This window comes from Prionailurus viverrinus, chromosome C1, assembly GCF_022837055.1.
Source record: "Prionailurus viverrinus isolate Anna chromosome C1, UM_Priviv_1.0, whole genome shotgun sequence".
Classification (NCBI taxonomy): domain Eukaryota; kingdom Metazoa; phylum Chordata; class Mammalia; order Carnivora; family Felidae; genus Prionailurus; species Prionailurus viverrinus.
The window spans coordinates 165,472,275-165,485,065 of record NC_062568.1 but is presented as its reverse complement, the minus strand read 5'-3'; positions in this window follow the sequence as shown (position 1 = coordinate 165,485,065).

The window sequence follows — 12,791 nt, the reverse complement described above, 5'->3', positions numbered from 1 at the left end:
ACGAGGGGGGAGGGGCAGAGAAAGAGCTGGAGAGAGGGGATCTGAAGCCAGCTCTGCACTGACAGCAGAGAGCCTGATGTGGGGCTCGTGACCTGAGAGCCTGATCACCAGGAGATGGTGCATGACCTGAGCCCATGTCAGAAGCTTAACTGACTGAGTCACCCAAGTGCACCAGGACCCAGTTCTTCATAGAACTGATCACATTCTATGGCTCAAGGAGGCCAAACAGAATTCCTGTTGAGGACCGCTGTACAGGTATTGGATAAAAAGGAGGCCTTCTGTCTGTTGGGGTTACTAAGGTGTGAGGATACGGTATTGAGGTTGTTGGCAGATATTTATGTCAACACATATGCATTTTCAGCAGATGAGGAAGAAGCCAGATCAGAGCTGAAAATGGAGCCAGTGTGGGGAAGGGAGTGACAATGAAGAGCCTGGATCCAGCTATGCTTGAAGCTAGCAAGATTCTAGGCCTCCTAAACACTGAAGAGAAAAATGTAGCTCTTGCTGAAAAGATATTGTGAAATGAGCTTCATTAATCTTTACCTAAAGAGTCCTGGCGAATGCAGAGACTTTTAAAACTTCAGGTTGCTAAGGTTCATATGTGGGCTGCAGTTAATTGATTGGTATTTTAAATTTCATTGTTAATTCTGTGATAGACCTTGAAGAATTCAATCAATTTTGATCAAATCAGTTATTCTACTAAAGGCTCCCTTTGACCTTATCTTGACCTAAAGATTTTATAAATGCCAACTTGAAACACAATGACATAGAGGGAGGATTTCTACTGCAGCTTTTTTATTAGTTTGAAGGTATCCACTTGAAATTGGATATATTTCTTTCAGATCCAAGGGAACCTCTGCTTTGCCATTTCCTAGCCAAATGAACTTGAGTAAGCAATTTAACTCTTACCTTCTGGTGGAGACAAACAATAATTATCCTGAAGATTGCTATCAGGATTAGAGAGAGCATTCCTAGAGCCCCTGACATATAATAAGCTTTCATAAATTGTAATCAATAGCAGCTAACATTTAGTGAATATTTATTATGTGCCAGACATTGTACTAAAAGCTTTTTTTAAAAAATGTTTATTTATTTATTTTATGTGTGTGTGTGTGTGAGAGAGAGAGAGAGACAGAGAGACAGAGAGACAGACAGAGACAGAGACAGAGAGAAAATCCCAAGCAGGCTCCACCCTGCTGGAGATTCAATGTGGAGCCCAATGTGAGGCTTGTTCTCCCAACTTGAAGATCACTACCAGAGCTGATATCAAGAGTGGGATGCTTAACTGACTGAGAGACCCAGGCACCCCATCCTTTTTTTTTTTTTTTTTTACAGAGGCTCCTCACTCAACACGGAGCCCAATGTGAGGCTTGAACTCACAACCCTGAGATAAGCCCTGAGCTGATATCAAGAGTCAGTTGCTTAACTAACTGAGCCACACAAGTCCCCCTGTGCTGTTCATTCAATATCTTATCTTATGGATTTAATATCTCCATTTTAGAGGTGAGGAATCCAAGGTTTAGAGAAGATAACTTGCTAGAGGGAGCATAGCTAGGAAGAATCAGAGCTGCAAAAAAAATCCAGGTGTGTCTAATTCTAGACGTACCCTTTATAGCCACTACTCCATACCTCCTCTGTGGAAGTTAGCCATTATTGTCAGTATTGTTATTAATGTTGATGTTTTCGTTGGCACTGTTTTAAGGCTCTAGTTCCCTTAGAGAATGCAGATTCTATGCTAGAATTTTTTTTTAACGTTTATTTATTTTAGAGAGAGAGGGAGAGATGGAGCACAAGGAGGGGAGGAGCAGAGAGAGAGGGAGACAGAATCAGAAGCAGGCTCCAGGCTCTGAGCTGTCAGCACAAAGCCTGATGTGGGGCTTGTACCCACAGACCATGACCTGAACTGAAGTGGGACGCCCAAATGACTGAGCCACCCAGGTGCATCCTATGATAGAATTCCTAATGAGGAGTGGCCTCTTCTTATCTGGGATTTTCTACTTCACACTCTGGTTTACGAAATGACATAACCAAGAAACGTCTCTCTAGTGGTTTATATTAAACAAGGCAAAACAAAAAGCTATGTAATAAATGTCTCCAGAAGATTAAATACTGTGGTTAAAACTGTCCTTGAATTCAACAGCTTTAGATTACAAGTCACCAGAGAAGGATTCCAGAGAAACATCTTCCAATGGAGACAGCTCTCTTTCTTTCTCCGAAGAAAGATGAATAGCTATAATAAGGAAACCAAAGAATGCTTCCTCCTAAAACTTCACGATTTTACATTTACCATCAAGTAAAGAAAAGGAAAAAAAAATGCCTCCAAAAAATGTTTTGTTTTTGCCCATATAAGTCAAAGTAGAATGAGTTTATAAATAGGAAACAATAAAGCACTGCTCTTTTGAACAGTTTAATCGCAGATATGTAAAAATGAGGCATTTTGCGTTGAAGTCCCTGTTCAAAAATAGAGAAAAATACTGATGTTAAACTGAACTGTATTGCAAAGAATTCGGGGCTTTACACATTTACCCCCTGATAAACATATGGGACCCAAGCCAATGATCTTCTTTATGACTAAGGAAGGACTGTGGGTAAAAAGATGAGCAAATGACAGGACGATTTTCTAACAGACTGCAAAGATGGCTGAGTTTCTTTTCCTTTTTAAAACCCTCTCCTGGCTCTGGAGAAAGAAGATCACGTGGCATACTGATTAGATGGGCCAATTTGGGGCCCTGTGTTAATTTACTAGGGTTGCCATAACAAAGTACAACAAAGTAGGGACGTTATAAAAAACAGAAATTTATTATTTTACAATTCTGGAGGCTAGAAGTCCAAAAAGGTATCAGTAGGGTTGGTGCCTTATGAGGGTGGTGAGGGAGAATCTGTTCCATGCTTATGTCTTGCTTTTGGTGGTTTACTGACAATATTTGGCATTCCTTGGCTTGTGGATTTCAGCCTTTATGTTGGCTCGCGTGGTATTCTCCCTGTGTGGGCCTCTGTGCCCACTCTACTCCAGGATAACTTCATCTTAACTGATTACTTCCACAATCACCCTATTTCCACATAAGGTCACATTCTAAGGTCCTGGGGGTTAGGATTTCAACACGCGAATTTTGGTGGGATACAATTTGCTATCAACGGAATGTCTGTGTTGAATCCCTAATTCCCAATGTGTTGGTATTTGAGGTGGGGCCTTTGGGAGGTCATTAAGTTTAAGTGAGATCATATGGGTTGAGCCCTCATGACAGGATTAGTGCCCTTAAAGGGAAATGAAGGGACTAGGGCTCCCTCTCTCTCCACACTGTGAGGGTACAACAAGAAGACATACCTCTGCAAACCAGGAAGAAGGCTGTGTTTCAGAACTGTCTCCTTGAAGTTGGACTTCCCCGACTTCAGGACTGTGAGAAAAGAGTGGTTGCTATTTAAGCTATTCAATCTGTGGTATTTTTCTTATAGCAACTTGAACTAAGACACAATTCAACCCAATACAAGCCCTAACTGCTTGGATTCCAAACCTGGCTCTGCACGTAGGATGAGTTACTTCGGGCAAACTACTTTGCCTTTCTGTAATTTTATTTCTTCATGGGTAATACCAATACCTACAATAATGCAAAGTTGAAAGGAATGAGCAAATGTTTAGAACAGTGTTGGTATCTGGTAAGAATTTGTTGCCATTAGCCTTACCTCCTTAAAATAATATATGCATCCTTTATTATGGCCCCCTTGATGTGGTTCTTGCCCACTTCTCCAGTCTCGTCCCCCACTCTCTTTCTCCCCACCTAATTAACTGAAGCTGTGCCATATTACCTAAAGTTCCTTCAACCTTCCATAAGTTTTATCCCTCATGCCTTTTTAGAGGTGGTTGTTTTTGCTTGAAATGTCTTCCTTGTGGCCCCGTTTCAAACTTTGAAGATAAAGTCAAATGTTACCAACTACGTGAAGCTATCTATTCTCAGTGTCCCCAGGCAGGTGGGCGTGCTCCCTTAAGTAAACCAGCAGTCTTAACACCTTCTACTCTTCACTGTAATTACTGGTTCAATATCTTTCTCCCCTGTGGAGTTGCTCCTGTGGATGGTAAATGCTACATCTTGTTTTTCATGAGGCCAGTTCTAAGCACGGTGCTGGTATATAGTATGTATCATGAACACATGTTGGATAATTTGTAACAGTATGATAATGATGATGATGATGATAATGTTAAGGAAGCATCATTTAACAAAGGATAGCTTCTTCTATGTATTTAAGGTTTACTATGTGTCAGTCCCTGAGGAAGGGTCTCAGTTAATTTCAGTAATGATCTCTTAAGGGATAGATTATTTTCTTTGCCCTGCTGATGAAGAATCTGGTCTCAGAGTACTAGATCAGACAGGAGGACTATTGGTGGTAAAAAGCAGAAACTCCACTAAAGGGGATTCTAGCAAAATGGGTATTTGTCATGAAACCCACGTGCAGAAATGAACTCAGCTCTCTGAAACATGAGGGACATGAGGAGAATTTTCTTTTTCTAACCCTTATTTCTGCTCCTCTCTGTGCCTCAGCCTCATTTATTCTTTTCTCTGCTCTACATTGGTGTTTTGTGATCCCAAGACCACAGGAAAGGAAGTCTCCCATAACAATTCATGAGTTTATATCATTTCCATTCAAGAGACCAGTACACCTGGAATTTCTTTGTCCCATTTACTAGGGACAAATCATGGTTGGCTTGTTTGGGTTAGGAGACATTTGGACCAATAAATCATTGCACAGGGGAAAAGAAGGTAAATAGAACTGTGAATTGTTGGAGAAGCCCTTGGCTCTGGAGAAGAGCTAGTATGCAGAAAGTTACAAAATAAGGGAATCTGGTAGAGATTAACCAGATAGGAGGTTGAATAACTTGCCCAAGGTCTTACAGCAAATAAATGGTACAGCAATGATTCAAATTCATATCTGTCTCACTATATAGCATTGTATCTTCTTGGAACATGTGTTTTTAACTTCTGTAGTATAATATTAAGCAACCTAGAAAAACGTGGTTGTATTAAAAGGTTCTAGAGAATGAGCACAGAGACGTTCTCAACCACAGAAAGACCATTCCAGTCACCTCTGCCCTGGATTGTTAGGAACCTTACTTGCTTTTAAGTTTGAGCATCTGTAAATCACAATATCTCAAGGTTGAAAGGAACCTCGCAAGTTACCTTGTCTAATCAATTCCTCCATGCGGCTACATGGAGCATGGATAGTCTTCAAACCTTCTTGCCTAGCGATTCTGAAGGCTGCAAAGAGGCTATAGGGTAGAATTCAGAGCACTGGCTCTGAGGTCAGAGGCTTGGGTTCAAATCCCAACCCTGCCATTTACTATCGTGTGTCTTTGGGCCATGAGCTTAGCATTTATGCCTTAGTATCCTAATCTGTGAAAGGAGGATAATAACAACAGTTATATCATTTTTTTTTCAAAGCAATATTAATTGTGCACTTACTGTATGCAGGCCCTCACCAAAGTGTTTTGTATTTACCAACACATTTATCATCATAATAATTCTATGAGGTAGAGAGTGTTATTTTCAATTAAGGAAACAGGTAGAGGAGAGTGAAGTACCTGTCCTAGGTCACCCAGTTGGTGGTAAGCCTGGATTTAAATGCTTGCAATCTGGCTACAAAGTTGATGCACCATCCACCATGTTATAACAGCTGCCTGCTGTTCTTGGGAAGAGCAAGTGATAAAACAAACACAAAGCACTTAGCACAGGTCCTGGCACACTCTGTATTGTCAATAAATATCCATGCAGTTGCTACCTTCCTCCCAGTCCCAGTTTTCTTAACACCAACCACCAAGCCTGAGTGCCATAAAGTCTTCCATTCTTGAATGCTTGGGAGAAGCAGGACGCCTGGTCCATTTGCTAATACTGCTTCATGGTCTAGAAGAAGGAACTTGTATAGATGCAGGACTTCTCAGTGCCCAGTATCCCCACCAACTTCTAAGCATGGCTTAACTAAGATAATGCTTCTTCCTTTTTTTAAAAAAAAAAATGTTTATTTATTTTTGACAGGGCACAAGTGAAGGAGGGGTGGAGAGAGGGGGACAGAGGATCCAAAGTGGGCTCTGTGCGGACAGCAGAGAGCCCGATGCAGGGCCTAAACCCACGAACCACAAGATCATGACCTGAGCCGAAGTCGGATGCTCAACAGACTGAGCCACCAACAGAATAGAAAGTCCAGAAATAAACCCACACATAGCCACCCAGGTGCCCCAATAATGTTTTTTTTTTTTTTTTTTTTTGGAATAGGAGTAAGAAAGTGGTTGAAAGAAGGAATGCTTCTTTTTTTTTTTTTAATTTTTTTTTTCAACGTTTATTTATTTTTGGGACAGAGAGAGACAGAGCATGAACGGGGAAGGGGCAGAGAGAGAGGGAGACACAGAATCGGAAACAGGCTCCAGGCTCCGAGCCATCAGCCCAGAGCCTGACGCGGGGCTCGAACTCACGGACCGCGAGATCGTGACCTGGCTGAAGTCGGACGCTTAACCGACTGCGCCACCCAGGCGCTCCGAAAGAAGGAATGCTTCTTGATAGTGCCCCCCAAAAGCCTCAGTTGATTTTATGGCAAAACTTGCTGTAATAATATCACTGATGTATCTATACCTATTAAATATTTACTAGGCATAGTTTTATGGCCCTGGTTTGAATTGTTGAAGATACAATGATAATCAGATTTGAATGATCCTCTCAAAATTGCTAACAGGGGAGTTAAAATTTGCTCATAAACAATAATAATCCATAACTGGGTAGGTTAATATTGTTAAAATATCCATACTACCTAAAGCAATCTACAGATTCAATGCATTTCTTTTCAAAATTCCAGTGTAATTTTTTCACAAATTAGAACAAACCATACTGAAATCTGTATGGAACCACAAAGCCTCCAAATAGACAAAGCAATCTTGAGAAAGAAAAACAAAGCTGGAGACATCACACTTCTGATTTCAAAATATATCACAAAGTTATAGTAGTAAAAACAGTATGATATTGGCATGAAGACCAGCACAGAGGTCAATGGAACAGAAAAGGAAGTCCAGAAATAAACCCACACATAGATGGTAAATTAATTCATGACAAAGGAGGCAAGAATATATGATGAGGAAAGAACACTCTTCAAGAAATGAGGCTGAGAAAACAGGACAACTACATGTAAAAGAATGAAATGAGACCACTATCTTACACCACGCACACAAATCAACTCAAAATATTTGAAAGACTTGAATGTAAGACCGAAACCATAAAATTCCTGGAAGAAAACATAGGCAGTAAGCTCCTTGATGTTGGTCTTGGCAATGATTTTGGGGGGTTTGACATCAAAATCAAGAGAAATAAAGTGAAGATGAATAAGTGGGACTGTACCAAACTCAAAGGCTCTACGTGGAAAAAGAAGCTATGCACAAAATGAAAAGACAACATACTTAATGGAAATACTTGCATCATGCATCTGATAAGGGGTTAACATCCAAAATATACAAATAACTTGTAATAACTCAATAGCAAGAAAACCCAACAATCCAATTAGAAATGGGCAAGGGATCTGAATGGACTTTTTTTTTTTTTTCCAAAGAAGATACACAGATGGCCACATACATGAAAAGGTACTTAACATCACTCATCGTCAGGGAAATGCAATTCAAAACCACAGTGAGCTATCACCTCACATCTGTCAGAATGGCTGGCTAGTAGCAAAAAGACAAGAAATAACAAGTGTTGGCAGGGATATAGAGAAAGAAAAAGGAACTCTCATGCACTGTTCGTGGGAATGCAAATTGTTGTAGCCACTATGAAAAACAGTATGGAGTCTCCTCAAAACACTGAAAATAGAACTACCACATTATCCAGCAATTCTACTACTGAGTATTTATTCAAAGAAATGAAGGCTCTAACTCAGAAAGATAAATACATGCTCATGTTCATTACAGCATTCTTTACAGTAGCTAAGACCTGGAAACCACCAAGGTGTCCACTGATGGATACGTAGATAGAAATTATCTCGCCATTTGCAATGACGTGAATGGATCTTGAGGGCATTATCTAAGTGAAATAAGTCAGACAGAAAAACAAATGAGGTATTATCTCACTTATATGTAGAATGTAAAAAAAGAAAAAACAAAAAAAAACCTAAACAAATCCCATAGGTACAGAAAATTGGTGATTGCCAGAGGTAAAGCATGGGGAATGGGTAAAATGGGTGAACGGGTTCAAAAGGCACAAACTTCTAGTTATAAGATAAATGAGTCATGGGGATGTATTGTACAGCATGGTGACTATAGTTAATAATATTGTATTGTTTATTTAAAAGGTACTAAGAGAGTAGATCTTAAAAGTTATTATAAGAAAAAAAAATTATAACTGTGTGTGGATGGATATTAATTAGACTTCTTGTGATCATTTAGCAATGGTTACAACTATTGAATCATTATGTTGTACACTTGAAACTAATATGTTAAAAATCATTATATAGGATATAAAGTAAGAAAGAATAAGAAATAAGTATGAAAACTTGAAGGAAAGAGAAATTCAGAATAGTAGGATTGGGGGAGATTTCATGGAAGAGTTAGCATATGAGTTGGGTCTTTTAAAGGTAGGTAGTCATATGGCATGTGAAAGGGGAAGAGACAGTATGCTAAGTGGAGAGAATAACATGCGTGGAGATTAAAAAAATCAAGAAATTGTAAGATGTGGTGAAGGAATATTGTCTAGTTTCATGGTGGAGTGGTGGAAGGAAAAATTTGGATGGTAGGTTTGGCCCAGATTGTAGCAGATCCTGAGTATCATATTAAAATGCACCTATTATTTTTGATGAGGACAGAGAAACATGTATTCTATTTTACAGTATGAATGAAATGACCTCACCCACAGTGTTAGTTGGGAGAGTCCAAGTTATGCTGTGCTAAGAGACAATACCTAAATCTCAGTGTCTTTTTTTTTTTGGTTTGTTTATTTATTTTGAGAGAAAGAGAGAGCAGAGGAGGGGCAGAGAGAGAGAGAGGGAGAGAAAGAATCCCAGCCTATCAGCTATCATCATCAGAGAGAATCCTGTGCTATCAGTACGGAGCCCAATGGGGGGCTCGAACTCACAAACCATGAGATCATGACCTGAGCTGAAAACAAGAGTTGGACACTTAACCGACTGAGCCTCGCTAAAGGTGCCTCACTAAAATCTCAGTGTCTTGATAAAAAAGAAGTTTATTTTTGTTCATGCAAATTGTGCTGTGCATTTGAGCAGACTCTAGGACAATTATTGTCCATGTGTTGGTTCAGCAATCTGGTCTCTATGGACCCTATGGCACCTCCATTTCAACACATGCTTCTGTGGTGATGGTGGCAAGAGGAAGTTTACCCTTCCTCTTCTCCAGGTGGGGAAGTTTACCCACCTGGAACTAAGTGCTTTCTCTCAAAACCATACATGCAGTACTTCTATTGGCCAGATGAGGAATATGGCCTCCTTATTACAAAAGGGAACTGAGAAGTATTGTCTCTGTATGCCCGGAAACAGAAAAGTGGATACTGATGAGCCCTACAAATGTCTACCACATGCACACTTACAGAAAAATTACTGATTCAGAACAAGATTGTATTTACAAACAAAATAGAGATATGTAAGATTTCTAATATACTATTAACAGAAATTTTCCCATCTGTTACACTTACGACTTTCAAATGAAGGAAATGTTGTTTACGGTTTATCCACCCACAGCCCATAATGAAAGAAAGATACCCACTTATTTCTATAATCTGCCTGTTATTATCTCTTGAGTAGCACGAATTGGTATACATTGCTTGTGATGTAGGCTCTGCCAACACGCAGCGGATTCCTCCTTTGGTTTCAGCTGCAAGCTGCCCTCTAATTAGTACAGACCATGTCTTCCAAAGAAACACCTCCTTGTCAGAATGTGATGAGAGAGAAACCCACACTTAAAGAACTGAGAACACCTATGTGATGTGAATACACACGGTTGTCTACAGGTGATATTAACATGTTATACGATCTCAAAATGTCTTACTCTTACACAAAGTGGAATGTAGAGCTAGTAGGATTTGAGCAAAAGTGCCTGAGCTTTGACATCAGAGATAAGTTAGAAGCCTAACTCTATGAATTAATTGCTCTGTGACTCTGAGCCTTGGTTTCTTCATTTAAAAAAGATGGCATTGCTAACAATACAGTTATCAAAATGTATTAATAATAGCTAAAGTTGAGAACCAGGTGTTATGTCAAGCATTCTTACATGTGCTACTCTTCTCTTTTTATTTTTTTAAAATTTAACGTTTATTTATTTTTGAGAGAGAGAGAGAGAGCACAGGGGAGAGACAGAGAGAGAGGGAGGCACAGGATCTGAAGCAGGCTCCAGGCTCCAAGCTGTCAGCACAGAGCCAGATGTGGGTCTCGAACCCATGAACCATGAGATCATGGCCTGAGCCAAAGTCTGATGCTTAACTGACTGAGTTACCCAGGCGCCCCTATATGTGATATTCTATTGTATCTTTCTATCATCCATCCATCCATCCATCCATCCATCCATCCATCCGACAGTCTTCTGTCATCAACATGAATAAGGACAGTGATTCAGTTCCTGTGTAGTGGGAGGGAGTGTTTCAGCTCAAGTCTAAACTGAGATTTAGATGTATTGATGAACTAAACTGGTGAATAAGACCTGAGATACCAGGTTTGCATGAAAGGATTTTTCCAGGGATGGAGAGGGTTGTTGAAGGAGAAGAATGACTTAGTTTTATGTGAATATCTAGGACTGAGCCTGAAATAGGATAGACATAATAGCATTTGTCTGAAATTTAGGTACCCTACCCATGTAACCCAAGTCTAGAAGCACATGATAAAAGGGATGATGTGGGGAGACTCTGAGACACAGAGACACGAATGGCACCTGTTTGGTGAGCAGGTGACAAGGTGTAACACAAAAGAGAAAAGGGGATGTTTTTCTCTACTTTGGTGTGAGAATTAGAAGGCAGTTCTGCTCGAGTCTCTTGGGGGTTTGATGCTTTAATTGCTCTGGATCACAGCATCTTTGACAGGTAATCAACATTCTCCTGGAGGGCAGCTTCATCTGAGGCAGTGGCAAGATTCTGCTATCCTCTCATGGCTTCCTGAACAGTTACCACATCCTCAAGGGCAAAAAGAAAACCAACAAAAGTAAAGTGTTGGTATGTTGGTGAGAATGCATGGAATACCCACTGGGATCCTTTGAAATTTATGGGAAGTTCCATCTTAAAATCAGATCTGTAGATTGTAACCTGAGGTCTGACTTGAAGGGGCTCAGAAAATCGTTTATCAAAGAATTAAAGAAGGTATGAAGAATTGTCCCAGTCCTCAAGTGAATGCAGTGTTTCCCAATGGGGACAGTATTGGCATTGTTGATGGAACATTCCTCATTATGCAGGACTGTCCAGAGCATTGCAGGACATTTAGCAACATTAACTCATGAGCATTAGATGCTAGGAGTGCACCCCATTCAAGGTAGCAATAAAAATATAAGCCTCTTTCCATTTCAAATGCTCATTCTGGGGATGCTGTTCTTGGATTGAAAGCCATTGATCTATAGAACTCAACGTTACTGTGCAGCCTTAGAACCACTATTTCTGTGGGAACCGGTAGAATCTCTGTAGAACAGGATCTTACTTCTCTGTATGCTCAGTATTTATGACTGATCTTTTTCTCTTGCTTCCTTTGCTCTGTACTCTAGGAATCTCTTAGAAAGGAATTCTACTTGACATCCCACTGTACTTGTCCGGGGCAATGAGTCTGCCAAGTTCAACCTAGTAATCTGAGGAACTGATTTGGCTGCTAACTTCTCTGACTCTAGAAGCTTCTCTGTATTGCATTAGAACTGGTAGAGATTTCGGAAATAGGAGTCAAAATATCAGCTTTGCTGATGGTCCAGTAGATGTTAAGGATCACAGCTCTTTTGGCAAAAGTAGATTTGGGATCTTTTCTACCTCATAGACCATAATCCATGCTACAGCCTTTTAGACTCTGGCTGGAATAGTATATGTGTATGTGTGTGGGCAAGGGGCGGGGGAGCGAGATGAGTGAGACAGGAGAGAAAGATGCCTTTCAGGATCATTTGTTTGCCATAAACTTAAAAACATCTGCCTCCTGAAACTCCAACAGCAAAACTGCCAATTCTAATATACGCCATTGGGTGGCAGTAAAACAGAAATGTCTGCAAAGAAAGCAGAAATCCCTTCAGAATTATAATAAGTTTTATAGACCAAGACGACTGCGGTTGTAAAACATTATGGTGTATCAATTGGCATATTTGCTGATCAAATCTTTACAAGGTTCGAATAGACTCATAAATACTGGGTTTTCTAGTTTGGCCAATTCATGCTTCATGCTTCTGTTTCAGACATTTAGGAAGGCGGGAAATCCAACAAATGGTTCAAACACCAAAGCAATATGCCACTGACAATTTGTTTTCCTGTGATTGAGGCAAAATATATATGCCTCGATTAGAAGCACTACCCAAACAAGCAGAATCTGCTACATTCAGAGATGAGCTCATTTCTCATGCAAAACACAGCCCAGGCTGGAGTGAACCAACAGCTAAATCATTTTGCTATTTGATTTTTGTGAGTTCCAATTCCCTTACTATTCCCACAAGAGTCTTATTATTCAAGGATGTTTCCATTTTTTTTTTAAATAAGTAGTTACTGGCTGATGATAAAATCAGGTGTTATGACAAATGAATAAAATCACAGGGCAGGAGGTGATATCAAACACCCCTTTCATTAAAGTGTTGGTGTCCTAAGAATGGTTGAAAA